This window comes from Pygoscelis adeliae, unplaced genomic scaffold, assembly GCF_000699105.1.
Source record: "Pygoscelis adeliae isolate BGI_AS28 unplaced genomic scaffold, ASM69910v1 Scaffold1, whole genome shotgun sequence".
In the NCBI taxonomy this organism is placed as follows: Eukaryota; Metazoa; Chordata; class Aves; order Sphenisciformes; family Spheniscidae; genus Pygoscelis; species Pygoscelis adeliae.
The window spans coordinates 3,472,938-3,491,303 of NW_008824051.1; positions in this window are offsets into that span (position 1 = coordinate 3,472,938).

The following is an 18,366-nucleotide window of genomic DNA, read 5'->3' on the forward strand; positions in this document are numbered from 1 at the left end:
CCAGGGAAGTGGTTGAGTCACCATCCCTGGAGGTATTTAAAAGACATGTAGATGATGCGCTTAGGGACATGGTTTAGTGGGCATGGTGGTGTTGGGTTGACGGTTGGACTCGATGATCTTAGAGGTCTCTTCCAACCTTAATGATTCTATGATTCTAGTCTAAGTCTACCCCCCTTTAGTTTAAAGCCATTCCCCCTTGTCCTGCCGCAACAGGCCCTGCTAAAAAGTTTGCCGCCATCTTTTTTATAAGCCCCCTTTAAGTACTGATCAAATGAGAGGGAAGAAATTACAGGTAGCTCCGAAGAGGATTCTGTGGAGGGATTTATGAGGAACGGTTTGGTAAAGCAGGTAGTAAAGAAAACAAAGTCCCAAGCCAGTGCTTTAATACAGTACCCCACGTATCAAGCTTCCAGTGTTTTCACATTAACTCTGTGTGCCTGCTCCCCCTCTCTAATAGCTGGACTACTTCTACAAATTTATAAAGTATCCACTGTTGCTACCACATGTGGACAGCATCTTTCAGCTGAAGTAGAAATGACCTGTTTGCTTTAGATCTGGAGATGCCTCTTCAGTTATCCTTCAGATATCCTTTTGGGAGCATGCACTGGCACTCTTCTCAGGGATCTCAAGAGGTCTCCACCTGCTGAAATATGAGGGCATACCAGGTTAGTTAGGACTTTACACACCATATCTCATTACTTCTTAAAGATTCCTTTTCAGAGCATAAACTATTAGTGGTTGTGTTGCTTTGTTGTGAGCATTCTCTGTGTAAGTTTAAAGAAAAAAATAAATCATACTGTATTGATTACAGACTGTGAATGTGAAGGCAGAGTGTTGCCTGAGGATGTCTGTTCTCCCTTAGCATCACCTATTGACCACTCTTGAAGACAGGCTCCTGAAATAAGCGGACTTATCTGACTGGATAGGGACACTCATACTTCATTGGCCAAGTCTCCCAAAAGATCTTAAAGAAATGCAATCTTTTCAGGATCCTAATACAGGCAGTAAACTTATTACTTTGCAATAACAAAAAAATCCATAAAATTGCCACATGAGTATGAAAGTAAAGTATCGTTTATTTTTTCAAAGACATTTCTCAGGATAAAAAAAACAATCATAGGTTTCATGCACTTTCTTATGAGGTGTCTAAATTCCTTTCTGGTTACAGATATAGGTTTGAAAAAGATCATGGTCACAAAGAAAATATAAATTGGATATCCTCATTGAGGTTTGTGAGCGGATACTAGCTCATTATTTATGAATCACTAATCATTCAGTGTTCAGCTTATAATTGTATGAATATTGTCTAATTGTATGGATTCATTTCATGAATTATGATCTCTTCACCTGCATTTGAAGATGGGTGGAGTTTAATTATAGTTCTTTTCCTAGTCCTACCACCTGGCTTCCTCTGACTGCAAGAAGAAATGAACTAAGTTAGCTAATTCTGCCTTCTGTTGAGAAGTACTGGTTGTCATTAGTGTTCAGAACAATTAGCAAAGCAAGAATTTTGTTTCAATTCATTTGCAGTTTTTCTTTCATAACCTAGTTCCAGTGGACCAAACAAAGGACGTTTCAGATATCTGACCTGAAAAGCAACTTCTTTTCAAGCAGGCTTTTCAATGTGTTCGTTGTCTTCATCAGCAGCTAACTTGACACCTATTGCTTGTCTTTTATGATACCCTGGAGGCAAGTAAGAGAGAAACCTTAGACACCTTTCTTGATAATCTAACTCAATAAAATGAGTAAGGTATTTTAATCTTTCTTCTTGGCCTTTCTTTCTCTTCATCTGCTGATATTCTAGGAGTATCCTTTGTATTTAGTCATTATAACTCTGTCCCAGGATGCACCAGAAAGAAGCAGGGTCCCCTTGCAGAGACCGGCTGCTGTCTTTGTCACAGGTGGAAGCATTGTCCCCAGTGGGTGTTTCAAGGAGGAAAGGTTGGGGGAGGGGGGCATCTGCAACAACCTTGTAGAGTTCTTCATTCTTCTGAATAGCTGCTAAAGCACCTCCTCTCTGGCATCAAATAATACCCTGATATTCCAAGATCCCTGAGCAGGCAAGTAGGAGCTTCTGGACCAGTCTAAATAAGTAAAAGCTAGTTCCCATTCCTAGTTTGCATAGCACGTGGCTAATTTTCCACTGCTTTTCTTCACAGGAGACAGTCTCTACACAGAGGTCTGCCTCACTTGTTTTCTTCTGCCCCTGTGAAGGTATGGATGAATTTTGCTCAGGAGACCATTAAATCTAGTTTTCTCTTGTCTATACAAGAGATGCAGTCTAGCATATGGCTCCTTGTCAAAAATCTGATACTATCTATATGATTATATATCTAGAATCTATATGATGTAAATTTATATTTAATATACTGTGCAGATGCCCAGAGAGGTTTAGGACAAGTCCTCTGGCTGCCCTGTATATCTGCAGGGCAGATATAACTGCTAATCACTTTCATTTTAGAATGCAGTATTTTGGTGGACGGTTTGTTCAAAAGACAAGAAATCCTCCACAGCTGCTTCTGCTAACAAAAAAGGCTTCCTGAATCAACCTAACATTTGACTGTTCTGTCTAGGAAGGATTTGTATGCCAAAAGCTTGTGAGCATTCTCCAACTACTTAAGTTTGTCTAAGAAAAAGCCTGCCTCTTTTCACAGACCCTGCCTAAACAAAGACCTGTACATCTTAGTACCTTGTACTACGATTTCCTTCTAGTTCCCAACTAGCCTCTACCATTAAGATGGCTGACAGTTGTCAAAAGTAGACTTATCTAGACTGCACAAGTATGGCAAGTCAGTCCTCCGGAGAATTTCAGAAGAGCTTTGTTATCAGTATAATGCAGGAGAGCAGATGCCATCATCATCACTGGAACAGGCTAGTTGTCTCAAATTACAGCCATCATGGTCAGCTTGTATCCCTCAGACTGTCTTGATGTCTCTTCAAAACCGACTCATTTTAAATAATTTGCCACTAAGTAATAGTAACAGACAAACATCAGGCAGGAAAGACAAAGCCCCACCGGAAAATCATGGACAGTCCTGGCTCAAGGGCAATTGCTATAAACTCAGCATGAATCATTTAAGGTGAAAATTAGAAAAGCCATAAACATTATAGCAGTAACATTGAAGAACACCCTTCCAAGAGAAGCAGTGCATGAAAGAAAGATTAACTGCTTTCAAAATTAACCTTGAACAGCCTACAAACTGGATAGTGTTATGCATATATTACAGAAGTTGAAACAAATTATTTCGAGTCCTGTGTTTCCCCCGCAATCCTACCTCATGTCCAAAAGACAGATTTTTCTTAAGTCATGTTCCTGATATCCTACAGCCTCAACCTGAAATAAAAAAGCCTTCATACTCCCAAAGTTATTTTATTAAGATTGGACAAGGAAGAAAGCTGACTGTACATAGAAAGCCTGGAATGATGCACATCTTAAACATGTCTATGAATCCCTGACGACTCAGAAGAAACATTCTTAATTACCCGGCTTATTTTCAAACATAGTACCTCATAGTCAGATTTGTGCTTTCAGTGATAGACTTTATGCCCAAGTACGGAGATTTAAAGGCACTGAACAGAAATCTTACATCTTCATCACTCCTGAAGCTTTCCAATTCATGAAGAACAAGGTTACCTCCACTTTTCAAGAATTCACTTGGAAACCAGTTAAGAGATTAATGTATTCCCTCCATTACACTTCTTCCTATATTTGCATGATGAACTTACGGATGCCCAATATTTCTGACCATTTACCATGACTGCCCTTTGTACCACCTGATGACAAATACAGCAAAGTTTACATCTCCCTTTTGAATTGGAGTGGCTTCCTTTTTTAATAAAACTGTTTTCCCCCACTGTTATTTTGTATCCTGTATTATTTTATATCTGAACACAAAAGATAGAGCGATAGTTTTCATGGGTTGGCAGAAGGTTACTTTGCAGAATTCAAGCAGGCAAAATGAGGTTGAGATATTTACCAACAAACCAACTACAGGGCTGTTGCAATAAAATAGCACGACTAATGCAGACACCTAACTAGAGTACAGATATACCTGTACTTTCGGCAGAATGCTGCTGATGTATCTTGATATAAACATGATTAACAACCTTGTTAAATTAAGATAAGATGGGCTTTAACCAAACAGCTTACAAAAATACTTGAGAAAAAATTATGAAAGAGTAAGATAAGGTATAAAGATGTGTGTATATAGGAATTCTCAAAGCTGCTTTTCCCAGGACAAGGTAAGTGTGCCCTAATGTTTAACAAGGTTGGAACTGTAGAAATTGATAACAGACTGCTAGTTGTTTTCTGCTGTCTGTTATCTCTGTTACTAGCAATACAGGAATGTCCAATCATACCTCTGACTGGTTTCTGCTGAGTAAAGCCACAGTTTCTTTGCAATGATTATTCAGTGATCCTTCCAGGAGATAAATCAGATCGAGACAAAGCATCTCAAGTTTAAGTGGTCAGAATAGAGAACATTACTCACTTTAAAGATGACACAAAAAGCTTTTATTCCCTTGAACAAAGTATAAAGTATTTTATATAAATAAAGACAGTGGAGTTGAATCCAGAATTTCAAATCCATCTCCCTTGAAGACTATGATGGTTCCAATCCTAAATTGGATTCCATACATAAAAGCTTTGACATTTCTGTCCCAGGAGAGTTGCAGCAGTGGTCCTATATTATTGGGTTTATTACCACAATAGAATACTTCCAATAAGAGGCAGAGATTCCAGTTTCTGTGCCACAAAGCTTACAGTCTAAACCAAAAGCCTCTGAAGAAAAAAAAAAATAGGCTAAGAGCCCAGAGGAAAGACCTAGTTCTTTTCTTATTTTTATGGTGATTACTGCAGCAGATAATAGCTTTTAGGAGGGACTAGTGTGGAGCCTGTAACATGCAATCTGCTGCATATTCCATGTCTTACACAACATTAAGCACAAAAATACAAACAGTAACCTGCACTGAGAGCTGAAATAACACAAGAACTGACAGCATTCTAGCATCATTGACACCAAGCCATTGATATCAAATACCCAGATCCTGAGGAACTTCAGTGGTCATCTGAATTAACCTCTTTTTTCCCCATCATCACATCATCCCATATCACAGCTGTGCATGGCAGAAGCAATTTTTTAATCAGATCTTTATTTTAGTGAATTTACCTGTTGCACTCATCAGCTAATATTTGCATGCGTTCATAGATTTTACTTTTTACATTTAATCACCCTAGTCTGGAAGTTATTACTGTCAGCCACTTTTATGTGACAGTGAACAAAGATCAAGAACAAGGCTCCAGTCTGTCAGCCTCTTTGCCAGTTCAGAGCACAGAGCCAGTCTCTGCTCCACCACTTCCACTTTAGACAAAGCACCTACAGTCTAGGGGAAGAACCACAACCTAGCAGAACACCCGTAAGATCAAGGAGTGGCAGCCAATTAGATACATGATGATTACTACTTTAGAAACAGCAAAAAGTGATGGTAGACGGGCTTTCACTGGACTCTGTTTGGAAGCTACATTTTATTCTTTGAAGGCAGGGTCCATTTCTTGTACTTGCTTCTTCCTTTATGAGATGCAGACCTTAACCAAGCTGGCCTTCAAACCCCGGTTTGATCCATCTATTGGAGTCATGCATTGAGTAGTCTCCACTTTTCTATGACTAGAACCAATATTTAGATAACTGAATGTCTTTATTTTATGGCTACCTTTTAGATTATTTAAAGTGCATAAAATCATCCTTTTAAAAGGAACATTCTTGGAAAACCAGACTTTTTTTTTTTTTTTACACACATCACACCTCATTTCTATGTGGAAAAAAGCTAGTCTGAGTTTCTCATCATCTTACAGAAGAAATTTATTGCAGTACAGGAAAATTAGACAACATGACAGAACAGCAGGACAAACAGTGATGATACCAAGGGTGAAATTTTCAGAAGTACTCAGTGCTGAGCTCCCTTCTCAGTACACTCAGTGGGAGAGAAACTAAATAAACATCAAATGCTTTCTGAATAATTCCACCTAGTGAGAAACCACCCACTGTTTTCACTGAGACTAGAATCTGAACCCAGAACCTATAGCCTGTTGACTGAAACATAGCATGTACATATCTTTACTTTGTTTACAGTTCCCAGCACTGATGCCCCAGCAAAAGGATGCAAAGTCAAAGTAAGATCAATTAAAAGAAAAGCAAACACACTAGACTGTTTTCCCACACTGACCTGAAAGGCACGAAAGTAACATAAGCTTGAACAACAATGCAAGTACTACCAATTTTCCTGGAAGGGTTTTGTTTTGTTTTCTGGAATAAGAAACAACTGTAGAGTAGCTTATTCCACAATGTATAACCCAGTGAATTTCCAAGAGCAGGAGAGTTTAGAGAGCTCAAAGCATATTTGTTATCACAACTCCTAAATGTCCATTATATCTTATTTGGATAAAGATTTGTAGTGAGTACAGCCACTCAAGTAATGCTGCAGTGTCCTAAAATATAAACTGCATGGTTTAATTTATAGTTATTCACATCTCTTCCTTGCATCTCAGGAAAATCTTTAGCACAAGAAATGCTTTTTACATTAAAACCACTAATAAAAAAATACGTATAGATGAAATTGAGTACCCACAAGTTTTGGGGCACCATTGATGACATCTTTGATTTTATGAGATATTTTTCCCCACGCTTCAAGTTTCTCAGGTCTCCTAACCTGACCAGTGTTCATGTCAGCATTTCTTGTAAGAAAAAACATAATTGTCCCTGATCCCTCACCTACACTGACGTCAGAGGAAGTCTGGATGCAGAAAGATGACACGATGTTCAGGATAAACTAAAGGAAAAAAAAAATTTAAGAACTTTCATGGTCAGGGTCTGCTGATCTGTGAAAGCCTGACTCAGCAGCGACTTAGCAAAAAGCAGGCCCCTATTGGGTGAGGAGAGGGAGCGGATCCCAGAGCTGGTCAGCTCGAGAGGTCAGTGGCGGGACTGTGGGGAAGGTCAAGGGCCTGGCAGACAGTGCCTAGGCCCTGTGCCCAGGGAGGGCAGGCAGGGATGGCCAGTGGGGTAGCAGCAGGGTAATTCTCTTGCCTGCCCTGCTTTGGTCACCCCACAGCCCTCAGCAGGACTCCTGCTATGGGATATGGCTTACCACCCACTGATGGCAGCTCCTCCATACCAAGGCTTTGTGGAGACCAGCTCAAATGCAGCAAACCCTCTCATAAGCAGACATTAAAAGAAGAAAGAGGACCTGGAAAAAATCAGCCATCCCACTGCTTATATAAATATTAATAGTGAGCAAGTATATACACGATATTGAGCCCTAGTGTACCTCCCTGCCCTTACCTCAGTCTGTGGCATGCCATCTAGTGGCTATTCATTACAACTTGAGATTGTCTCTAACTAGAGTCCAGGAGCACCCGCTATTTCTAGAAGGGCCATGAGACACACGTGTAGGTAACGTAACCACCAAAAGCTGAAAAAGCTAAGAGCTAGAGAAAGGGAAGAACAGACACTTTAAAGCAATTTTTAAAAAGTTACAAGAACAGGAAAGTTGAGGGGACAAGTACAATACGTTTGTTTTTCTGGAAAAAAGATCTCTCAATTTCATCTATCAGTTAAAAAGTCTTCTGGCCCTACCCAGACTCACAAGGCACAGTAGGATGGCTTCCTATCAGATTCAACTTCTCCTGCATTGCATAGGACACTTCAATAGCTGCCCTGACAAGCTATAAATAATTAACTTAATCCACATTGTGCAAGCAACAGGGCAAAAGATTACAAAATCCATTTATGCAATTGAGACGTGTTACATTGGGACACCCAGAATACACCTCAGCAAGCTGATTGTCCTCTTCTAGTTTTCATACATAAGATGGAAAGCAGTGGGAAAAACAGACATAGCATAAGCTAAATTTCATTTAAAATATGGAACTCCTAAGCTGGAAGAAAAGAAAAACATTTTTAAAAATACTCATTGAGATTCTGTCATACAGCATTACTAATGTTGAACTTCAACAAAAAAAAACAACACAAAAATAGTTGTTTATTCTATTTATTCCATTGTAAAAACTGAAAGGGATCCGAAATCTGGCAATTGAGATAAACCAGGATAAGTAATCCATGTAACTTTTTTCCTTCCCCCTTTCAATTCATGTTCTGGCAAGAAGATGACAGTTTTGCTGTAGGCTTTATTTTTAAAAAGTCTTCACAAATCATTCCAGCAAATTGTTTTTGATGTATTGATAATGTAAACTTCTGCAAGTGTTCTCCACAATGCATATCATATGCATAGTTACATATACTATTCAATCATTTAAATATCATCATACAATTGATAGTATTCATTTTCTTGCCTGGAGAAGGCAAACTCTTGTCACTATTGCTTGGTGAGACTTTATAACCCTCTTCACTGACTCCCAAGTCAGTGAAAAAATCAAGACCAAATTCAGCATTTTTGTTCTACCCTTTCCATATAAGGGATGTCTCAAGATCACTGCACACTCCAGAATTATTAAACTGCTGATCTGTTTATCCCACATCTCACGCTATTTTAAACAAGCGTCTTTGAGTTACAAGAGGGAGTCATCAGAACAAAGAGCTAGTTGGCAAGTTATGGCAATGCATTGGAACTCCCTTTCCTCAAGGGAAAGAAGTCACCCCAAATGACACTAACTTTAGTAGGGCAAAACCCATACTTGGAAAAGCACAAGCAGGCAACATTCTCAGAAAATATGACAATGCTCTGATGAAGAGGTACCAAGTGAGTTATGATGTAAAAAGTAGTCTAGACTTTTTCCACTGAGATGTCAGAGGACACTGATGTCATATTTTGTGTTTTCAGAGCGTTCTGCCAGCTCTCAGGTAGCACAGCATTTAGCCTGGGCTGAGGCGTTCCACAAGAGGGAAACTGATCTGACAGAACTCTTGGAGCCAGGCAGTCCTGCACTGAGTTGAATGTACCCAAGTTCAACAGGGGACTGTCTTTACAAATACATCACAGACTAAGTCCCACAGGGGTCACAGCGTTCACACAGTCAGACATCTCATCTACGATTATGACTAGGTATTTGGAGTTTCCCATCCAGCTCCGCAGAACTTCGGGTGCAAGAAAGGAAAGGCTGGAACAGATGGATCTTAATGTTTCCTTCTTGTCATTCCTCATTTCCTTCAGCTTTTAGTCTTAGTCCTCCATAATCACTGTCTTAAGACCATGATTCTTAGCCCTTTCAGCTGAGTTTTTACTCAGAATCTACTTTGTCTTTGATTCATCCACAACTGTGACTTCAAAAGTTCCTTCAGAATTTCCAAACAGAATAATCAAATATGCTTTGACAGTGATTCCCCTAGAGAAGTTTCTTGAATGGATCCCACTACAGTATCTATCCCTAAAATCTTGTGGATCTCCACTGATTATCATGAATTCCTGAAAATCCAGGTTGATTCAGGACACATGCCATGGGGTTCAGTCTCTCCAGACCATGTCTGCTACTTGCTAGCCTGCAGAATCTCACTTCTCAGCAGATCACTGCTGCCTCAAGCTCTGAGCATGCTGTCAGAAGAAGGTTGATTACCTTTCTGATGCAGGTTGTTTGTCTGGAAATGTGATGACATATTTCCCTTCCTTACATTTGTCCCCTACTCAGTTGTCTACTTCTGCTCTGCAGCTTACTGACTCAAGGCTGGCTTACTGCTCCCTTCATACAGCCTTCCTGACATACTGCTTCAATGTCTTTGATTTCATTTCCTTCTCCTGGGCTGTGTTTCATAAGGACCATGCTAAAAAAAGCAATGTCTTCTATTTGACTTTTTCAAAACTTGTGCTCACTAAGGTGTGGTAGGGGGGGGTTTCCTGGTGTATCTCATTGTTCACACTTCATCAACAGAAATTCCTTTTCCCTTTCGATTACTGCTGAGGATCTCTAAGGCAGTTTAAAAGAAGCTAAAACCTGCCCAGATAAGCTAAACACACATTTCGAGCAAGTGTATCTCCGGCATTCAGATCTGTTGTGGACAGAAAGTATACATTGTTCTAAAAACAAGATTGACTGTAGAAGCAGCTCTTTGATCAGAACATTTAAATAACAAGTACTTAGAAACTTGAGTATCAATATCTGAGTAATCAGATATACAAATTTAATATCTTATCCAGACATCCAATTCTGCTGTTTTCCCTCCCTCCTGTTCTATGACACTGAGCGAATGTGAATGTTCATGACTACATGTGAATGTTTCATGACTACACTCACCAGAATTACCTTCCATTCTTTTATTGTCAGCTGGTTCCTCCCTCCATGGAGGAAATAAAACCTAAGTACATATTCCGTAACAGTTTTACCCTCTTTTGAAACAAAAAAGTGCCCCTAACACATCCAGAATTTTGACAGACTGTGCTTTTTTCCCCAGCTGGTAACTTCAGTCCCAATAACTTCCTAGTTCCAAGAAAGCATAACCAGCTTCTTCCATTTGGTGCAACATAGACTGTACCATGTTATCTATTCACCACTTCCCATCCTCTGATTAGTTTACTGTTTTCCTCCAGTGGTTCTTAGTCTTCAGCATCCAGAAAAAAATGGTTTAAGCCCTCCTTTGTGTCTATGCTTTTCTCCCCAGTTAAGTCTTTCTGTTGCCACCCTCACAGTACTTTTTCCCATAACCCAACAAGTTAAAGCCCCCAGTCAGCTTCTGACACAGCTAAGCATTCCCCATCTAGACTTCTATGCTCAGCTTGGAAGATTTACCTGATTTACTTCCACCCTAATTTTCTGAGCCCTGTAGTATTTCCTAAGCAGCTTAGGAACCCAGGAAACTGGCTGAGAACACAACCATCAGTATGAAGAATCCACAGGTATGTCCATCTGGCAGAATAACACCCCAGGCCCCATCAGGGCAAAGTCTTGAATCATTACCCACCTTGGCTTCCTTGAGGGTGAAAGGCAGTGGACCTCCACCCTTGGCTATGTAGTGCTCCTCTGCATCTCCCTTATTTCTCACCTCAGTGGAGGAGATTTGGTTGCAGAAAAGACCACCATCTGCCAAGTGGGATGGTCAGTGTCTGGCTCCTTAGTGTGGAGCAGTGGGTTCTCCTCCTCACAGCAGTGTTGGTGCATTCCAGGATCAAGCCAGCTGGCTTCCTCCAGCCTGAGTGTCCTGCAGATGAAAACCATGCACTCCCACTTTTGCAATTCAGTCACCACCTACAGTAGCTGTTGTAGCTCATTTGGCAGCTGGCACATTTCACCTTGGGTGGTACCTCTTATCTGGCATCCTTTAACAAATTTATCAGAACTACATTCCCAACAAGTCAGGACCAGAACCAAGGTGGAGGGCTCCAGAGACAATGACAGACACAGCAACAGCAATAGAGACAGAGTGCCTTGTTTTCCTCCTTGAGAGGTAGAAAATGGGCACCAGCTGTCCTTTCTCACCTGAGGAAGTCAGACCATCTCTGCCAAACAAACAAGGGTTAACCGGTTTCCTTGCCACCCTAGACCTTCTTAGTAGCCTAAAGAAAAAAAAAAGCCTGCAGTCCAGCATAGTTTACTATTTCTCTATTTGTTAGAAGTAAACAGCTTGACGACAGCAAGCTTTTCAGGCATAAAACAGCAGCAGACCCTAAATGAGCTTCTTCCTTTTCACACAGGTTTGGCTTCATGAACTCCATGTCTGAGGTTCCTTCTCCACTAGACAGGAAACCCCAAAATGAAGCATCCATACCTGGTTTTTCCAGCCTCTAACTTTTCCAATATGCATGCAATTCTTGGAGAGGAGCAATTTAGACCTAGCTGTGATTTCTCTAGCCCCAGACAATTTCTTCTAGCAAAGAACACCTTCGCCAGTTACGGCTTCCCCTTCTGTCCCACCCCATATCACATGGTGCATCAGTTAAACCAGTGCAGTGGGAGTCCAAAGAGCATAGCAATCTCTTCTTGCTAGAATTCTTGGACACCTCCCTTCTGTGTCTCTCTACTTGGGCATCATTTAGTCTGCCACATCTGTTTCCAGCTCCTTCAAACAAGGGCCCCATCCTAATGAGGAGTAAGGCAGCACCTACAGAGAGGCACTGACCTTGTTTAAACGATGTAAGTGATACCAGAACAATAGGATAGTGCAGGGGGGGCAGGACTTGCCCCATTGTTTGATTAATAGTTCTTCCATAAGGATCAGTTATCAATATTACAAAATCTTCAGGGACATTAAAGAATGCCCAGCTAACTATTTGCTAGTCAAGCAAATATTAGTATTGACTGAATCCTGAAATGAAAGCTATGCTTGACTCATGGCAAACCCCTCACAACCAACTACACTGCGTTGTAATGAACATGTGTGAGGTATGTGGATTGCCAGGATGGCCCAAGTCCAATATTGATGGAGAGCTAGAGTCTCAATGAACCAAGCTAGCTACCCTGCTGCTGGAAAGCAGGGGACTGAAGTGTCACCTTGTCACCTACTGCAATGGAGTGAAAAATGCTCCAGAGCTTAACTGAACATGCAAGGAGAAATTAACATTTGGAAATACCACATTCCTCTTCCAGAGTTATGCAATCCCACAATGACAAAACCTAGCTGGGAAACAGACATGGCAGAGGAACTGTGAAGTCAGACATGGGATACTACACATGCCACAGACTGATCCTTCAAAGAGTACACCAGAAACAAAGGAAATAAGATTTCCACTCTGACTCATTCATATCATAGGATGCCTCAAACGACTCAATGGTACACTGTCAATGATGTCATTCTGGAAAGTTTATACAAGTGTTTATAATTACCCAGGAACTGTTTATAAATTGGCAAACCAAAGGAGACTTCCCATTCACAACATAATCCTGTTGCATCCTCCTAGTGTGGCTCTGAAATTAATAGAATATAAACAGTAAACTTCAAACCATCTGACTAGAACCCAATTTACCTATCCGGTACAGACCAAAAATTACACCTTACAGATGAAAGAGCACATACAAAAACATTGACATTTTGCCAAAGGAAACATGGCAAGACAAAAAATAGGCCACAACAGTTGCCAATAAGAACTGCAAAATAACAGAGAATGAAAATGTTTGTGTATTTATTCATAGTGTTACACTCAAGATGTTGCTGATACACATAAGCCAACTACAGCAATGACTTCAAAGCTATACCTGTACAAAGTTGTAGAATGGTATCATCACAGAGGAAATACAGAGTGCTACAAAGGGTAATTTTGGTCAACTGAACTGCTTACTAAAAAATCCTAAAACATCACATACAGAAACTCTTTTCCACAAACCATCAATTGTTATTTTCATTTGGGTTTTTGTAGGGTATACATCCCCAGGAGAATTATAAGCTTGACCCTATGTATCCCATATCTTTCCAATTAAGCTCCCAAAGTCAATTATTAAAGGCTTGGAATTAAAGTTATAATTCAAATCTGAACTTTTACATCTTCAGTGTGCATATTAATGATCTGAGAAGAGCCTGTAGGAAATAGCAGAATTCCTTTAAGTCTACTTTACCCAATGTTTAATGTTGATTTGATTGGATCTATGCTTTAAAAACTTTAACAGGTATATTCATTCATTTTTGCACATGGCTAGTACTGGGCCACATACTATTATTTTTCCATGTAATAACTTCATGTTGCTATGTTACCAAGAGCTAAAATAATCTAATGAACATTAACATTTGCACAACGCCCGGTAATGTGGTTACTTGCAGTTTTACAGACAGGAAAAGCTGAGACACTAAGAAGAACTTAGATCATATAGCGAATTAGCAGTAACACATAGAGAAATAAATCCACACTCCCATTTCTACAATGCCTGGGCTAGGCCCTTTTTAAGTGACTAAACCATCCAACTAATTCTATTACTTCAAAACATTGCTTCAAATTAATTTGTTGAAATTGATATTACAGCGTTCCACCCAATACTGATGGGTTTGATTTTCATTTACTCTAGATTCTTATAAGAAAAATCAAGGTTCCTTCTTAAATTATTAGAAAGCAGCAACCACAATACTGCAGAGCTAAACTAAGAAAGCTCCCATGATTTCACTTCCAGCTCCCACCTGCTTCTGGGACAGAGTGGGCAGAGAAGACTACATATAGCATTCACAAGTCTACATACACAGACATTTCCACCAGACTCTCCCAGCTGATCCAGCAACAGACCATAGGAGAAATCACTGATTATAGCTAGAGCTCTTCACTCTCCTTTTGCCTGCAAATTCCTCCTCTTTCCCCATAATTACATTGTCTAGAATGTTACCTGAGATCATCTAGTACTTTTGGTTACAGCTCTACCTTCCCACCTATCAGTAAGTCCATTTGCTCTAGCATTTTTAGAGCAGAACATCAGCTGCCAACTTCAGAGCCCTCCTCAGAGAAGCATCTCACACGCACAAACTCAGGGAAAAGCAAGTCCCCAGTCTCACCCTACCCCACACGCTTTTGAGACACAATGAACACTCTCCTGAAATAAACACGGCCATCCAGGAAAAATTGTCCTGCAGAGACAAATCCAGTCCACGTATCAGTTCAAACACTCCCATCATGTGTAAGGATCAGTTCCAGAAGTGTTTACACCTCTTTCAAAGGTTTAATTTTGGTCTATTACAAGTCCATTCAATCAAAAAATTGCAAAAGCTTGGTGTCCTTCACGAAGGGACATGAAACTGAGCAGTTATGCAGATTGCTCCAGGGACTACCAATTGCACAAGCTTTGTAGAACCTTATTTGCCATTTTATCTTGCCAATTTGTTTGCATAATAGTTGGAAAGTGGTGCTGATTAAATTTCTCCTGCAGTTTGATGGGCCAGTGCTAACTTGCCTCTGGCTCAAAGCCAAAACATAAAATAAAGTGAAAACTAAAGCATTTGTAAAAATAAGTATCTCATACTTAATTAAGCTGCTAATGTTTCTCTTAAATTTAGGTAACTATTTCCTAGTTGGTATTTTACTAATTCCTCTAAGGTAACCAGAGCTCTTATCAACAGTTACACTGACTCTACTGCAGTTAAATCTTACCTTCTATTTCTCCAGTCTTCAGCAATTCTGCCTCTTGAAGTTTGTTCCTTTTAAACAGAGAACGTATCCAACCCAAAGTGATCTTCACTGATTTATGCCAATTAAGAATCTGAAGAGATTTGCTGCTGCCTGAAAGAAATGCTTATTTATTCTTACCGCTTCTTCTAGATTAATATCCGCAGTTACCAGTGATGGAGTTTTCCTGTGTATTCAGTTTAATACTGATAAAATCAGCAAGATTATGCAATTAGCAAGATATTATCTAAGATTTTGATTAAATTTTAACATTGAGAAGTTCTCAAAGTTTTATGCTGCTGGGTTGGACAATTAATACAACTTGGGTCTTAGCAGTTAGGCTCAAAGTTCATTCTCCATATGGCTGTAACAAGTTAGACACCCTGAAGTTCACTAGTCCTGGTAATGCTATAATCAATAAGGCACTAGTGCCATGAGATTTTATGCCAGAAGTGCAGTCTACAGATGACACTCGATTCCCTGGTTATAATGAAGACAATTACAAGTAGCATCAAGCCAGTAATGATGATTTTACAGGTAACGGTATACAGTTTATTTCCAGCTCAGATAATGAAATATCCTACAAAGATATGTTTACAACCACTTGGTGATACCACAGTAAACTGAAGCAATTCAAACTAGTTCTGATTTTTCCCCACTTCCATTAATAAAGGATGTCATGAGATGTCCATTATCATGAGATCTTTTTAGATTACAAATCCACCGTTTGCAATAAATAATTGATGCTAACACTTTAATAAGTCACATGAAAGCACTTATTACTACCTGACTGGCTTCCGCTTGTACTTAACCACAGTAGAAGCAAATTACTTCCATGGCCTCCAATGGACTGACACACCTCAGAAAGCCTAACGTCACTGTTAGAAGGTCATTTTTACAGGTGTGTGTATGCTTTCCCATCGCAATCACAAAAGAGCAAACATTGACAGATTTAAGTAACCTGTTGTTTTGAGATGAGTATGTGAAGAATTATCATGACCTTGATCCATCCCTGTGTAGCAGATGTCTAGATGACCTATCAGTTGCAGCTTGCAACACCTTTTCCAGCCTCTTCCCCACTTAGGGTGAATGGCGCAACCCTGAGCTGAGCCAATGCACTTTGGAACATTCACCAAGTATTTTACTGTTCCCACAGCACACGACTGGCTTAAGGATTATCTGTGACAGGAACACCCACGTCATTATCCTCTTGGCAAATGGTAGAAATAAAAAACGTCAAAACTAAAGCTTTTTAAGAGTGCTCCCAAAGGTCAAGATTTTGTCCAAACACAGTGAGAGCCTACAAAGCATATTCTGATGAAACACAGCGGCCTCACCTACAGTTACAGCAGAGTCACAGTTGCCCTACCCTATGCCTTCAGGGAAGAGTTTGTTAGGACCAGTGCTATCATCTAGCCCCTCCCTAGTTTAGTATTCCTTACAACACTTAGTTTAACCACATCTGGGGAAATATGCACATGCTTTCCTTTTTTGCAAAGCATTATATATGTTTCCCATGACAGTGATAGGGGAACAGGGAGGAAAAAAGCCACACAATGCCTTTCAAAAGAGGCTGAAACTGATATTGAATATTTTCCTAGTTCAGGTTGCCTTTGGTTATTTCATGAAAGGAGTATGTTCAACCATGCAGAGCTTTTCAGATCTTCTAGTCACACCTTCTTGCAAGTTCAAGTGTCAGACCTAGAGTTTCCTGGACACACTAATCTATTGTTGAGACAGGCACTCCATGAAAAATGGTTTGTCATAACCTTCTGAGGACAGTATCTGCCATAGCATAGAAGTTGTGGGAAGCAGTATGCATGAGTATTTACCCTGGCTAAACACTGCATGAACTAACATTTAAGCTCCTGTCTCCAAAGGCAATCGTACTGCCTTTCAAAAGCTATTTGTATATTTTTTTGTTCTACTCTGCTTTTCCTTTTATTATTTTTGCAACATCAAAACATGTGCAAGCACACCTTCATCATGGCCACATTACAGATTTTCTTCTCTAAGGCACCTAGACCCCGCAGCCTTCCTAGCCATAGCACATCAGGAAAGTACTTCCTTGCAGTCTGTCACCCATCCACGTTGATTATGCAGGTTGCACTCTCTGCAAAGACAACTACTTGCAATATCCTGCCAATTCCCTTCCAAGTTCTCCTGATTTCCAAGTTACTTTTCCCATGAACTAAGCATTCAGCTAAGCCCAAGGCAAGGACATATCTCTGATGTTTATCTACATGATGCAGTGAACTTCCCCGGCCTGTATCCACTGCAGTGGCAGTGCTAATACTTTTTAGCCAGTGGAAACCAGCAGATCACACCCGTAAAAGACTTTACTGACAAAAACTGCTGTGTGCAGCTAACACAGGAGGCCTGGTTTCTACCCCATGTGTTGCTGCATCAGCAGAGCCAAGGGAGAGGGAGCTAGCATGCCCTGTTTCAGACTATATCACAAAAACAAGATTGTACCTCGGATTTACAAGGTGTGACACTGGTCACACCTCTTTTAGGTACTCTTGCTAGCTGTCCCAAAGAATGTATATGTAAAGTGTACAGACCGCACTTTCCACTTGCCCTAAAAAGGTCACCCTTTCAACTTGTTAAGGTAGTACTTTTGCCCCATAAATATAAGATCAAAGATCTTAGGAGTGTCCTGAAGTTCCAGGATACTCTGCTGTTGCAGACACCTCTTCCCCCTTCAGCTTAAGAAGCTCAGGCAAGTCAGACAACAGAATTCCTAACCATGTTGTGGCCTTGTTGCTGTTTTGTTTTTTTAAGTAAGCCAGTCAAGAAAGATTGTTCCTCATATTTCCCAATGTTAGTTCAGCCCACTCACTACTTTCCAGGCAGATAAGTCCAGCTGAATCTCGTAACAGTGAAATCTGTTCAGGTAATATGTAAAAAATATCTGCAAGTGAAGGTGTAAACCATTCATTCATGCACAAGCAGCTCCTCAGACATGCCAGCATTTTTAGAAGACAATTAGTAGCTAGATACTTTGACTTAGAAGGATGTAGAAAAAGAATTAAACTGAGCAGATTGTCAGAAGACCTGCTAATTAACTTCCTCCAAGACTAGTCAATCAGTAGGATGTAGTTTGAAGCAAGTAGGCATAGGAGATTTTTCTAACTTAACTGTTTCATTTTCTAACTGCTGTCAGATGCAGTTCTAACTGCAGTGAATGCAGAGCATCCTCAGAAGTTATGCCTGTGCAATGTATCAGGCAGGTGTTCCCCAACCCAGAAGTAGGAGGCTGAACTTAGCAAGCAAAGGTTAAGTTTTTCATCTAGCATTACAAAGGAGCACAGCTATCAGGGCTCCTCTTTACTCACTGAGCAGTCTGCT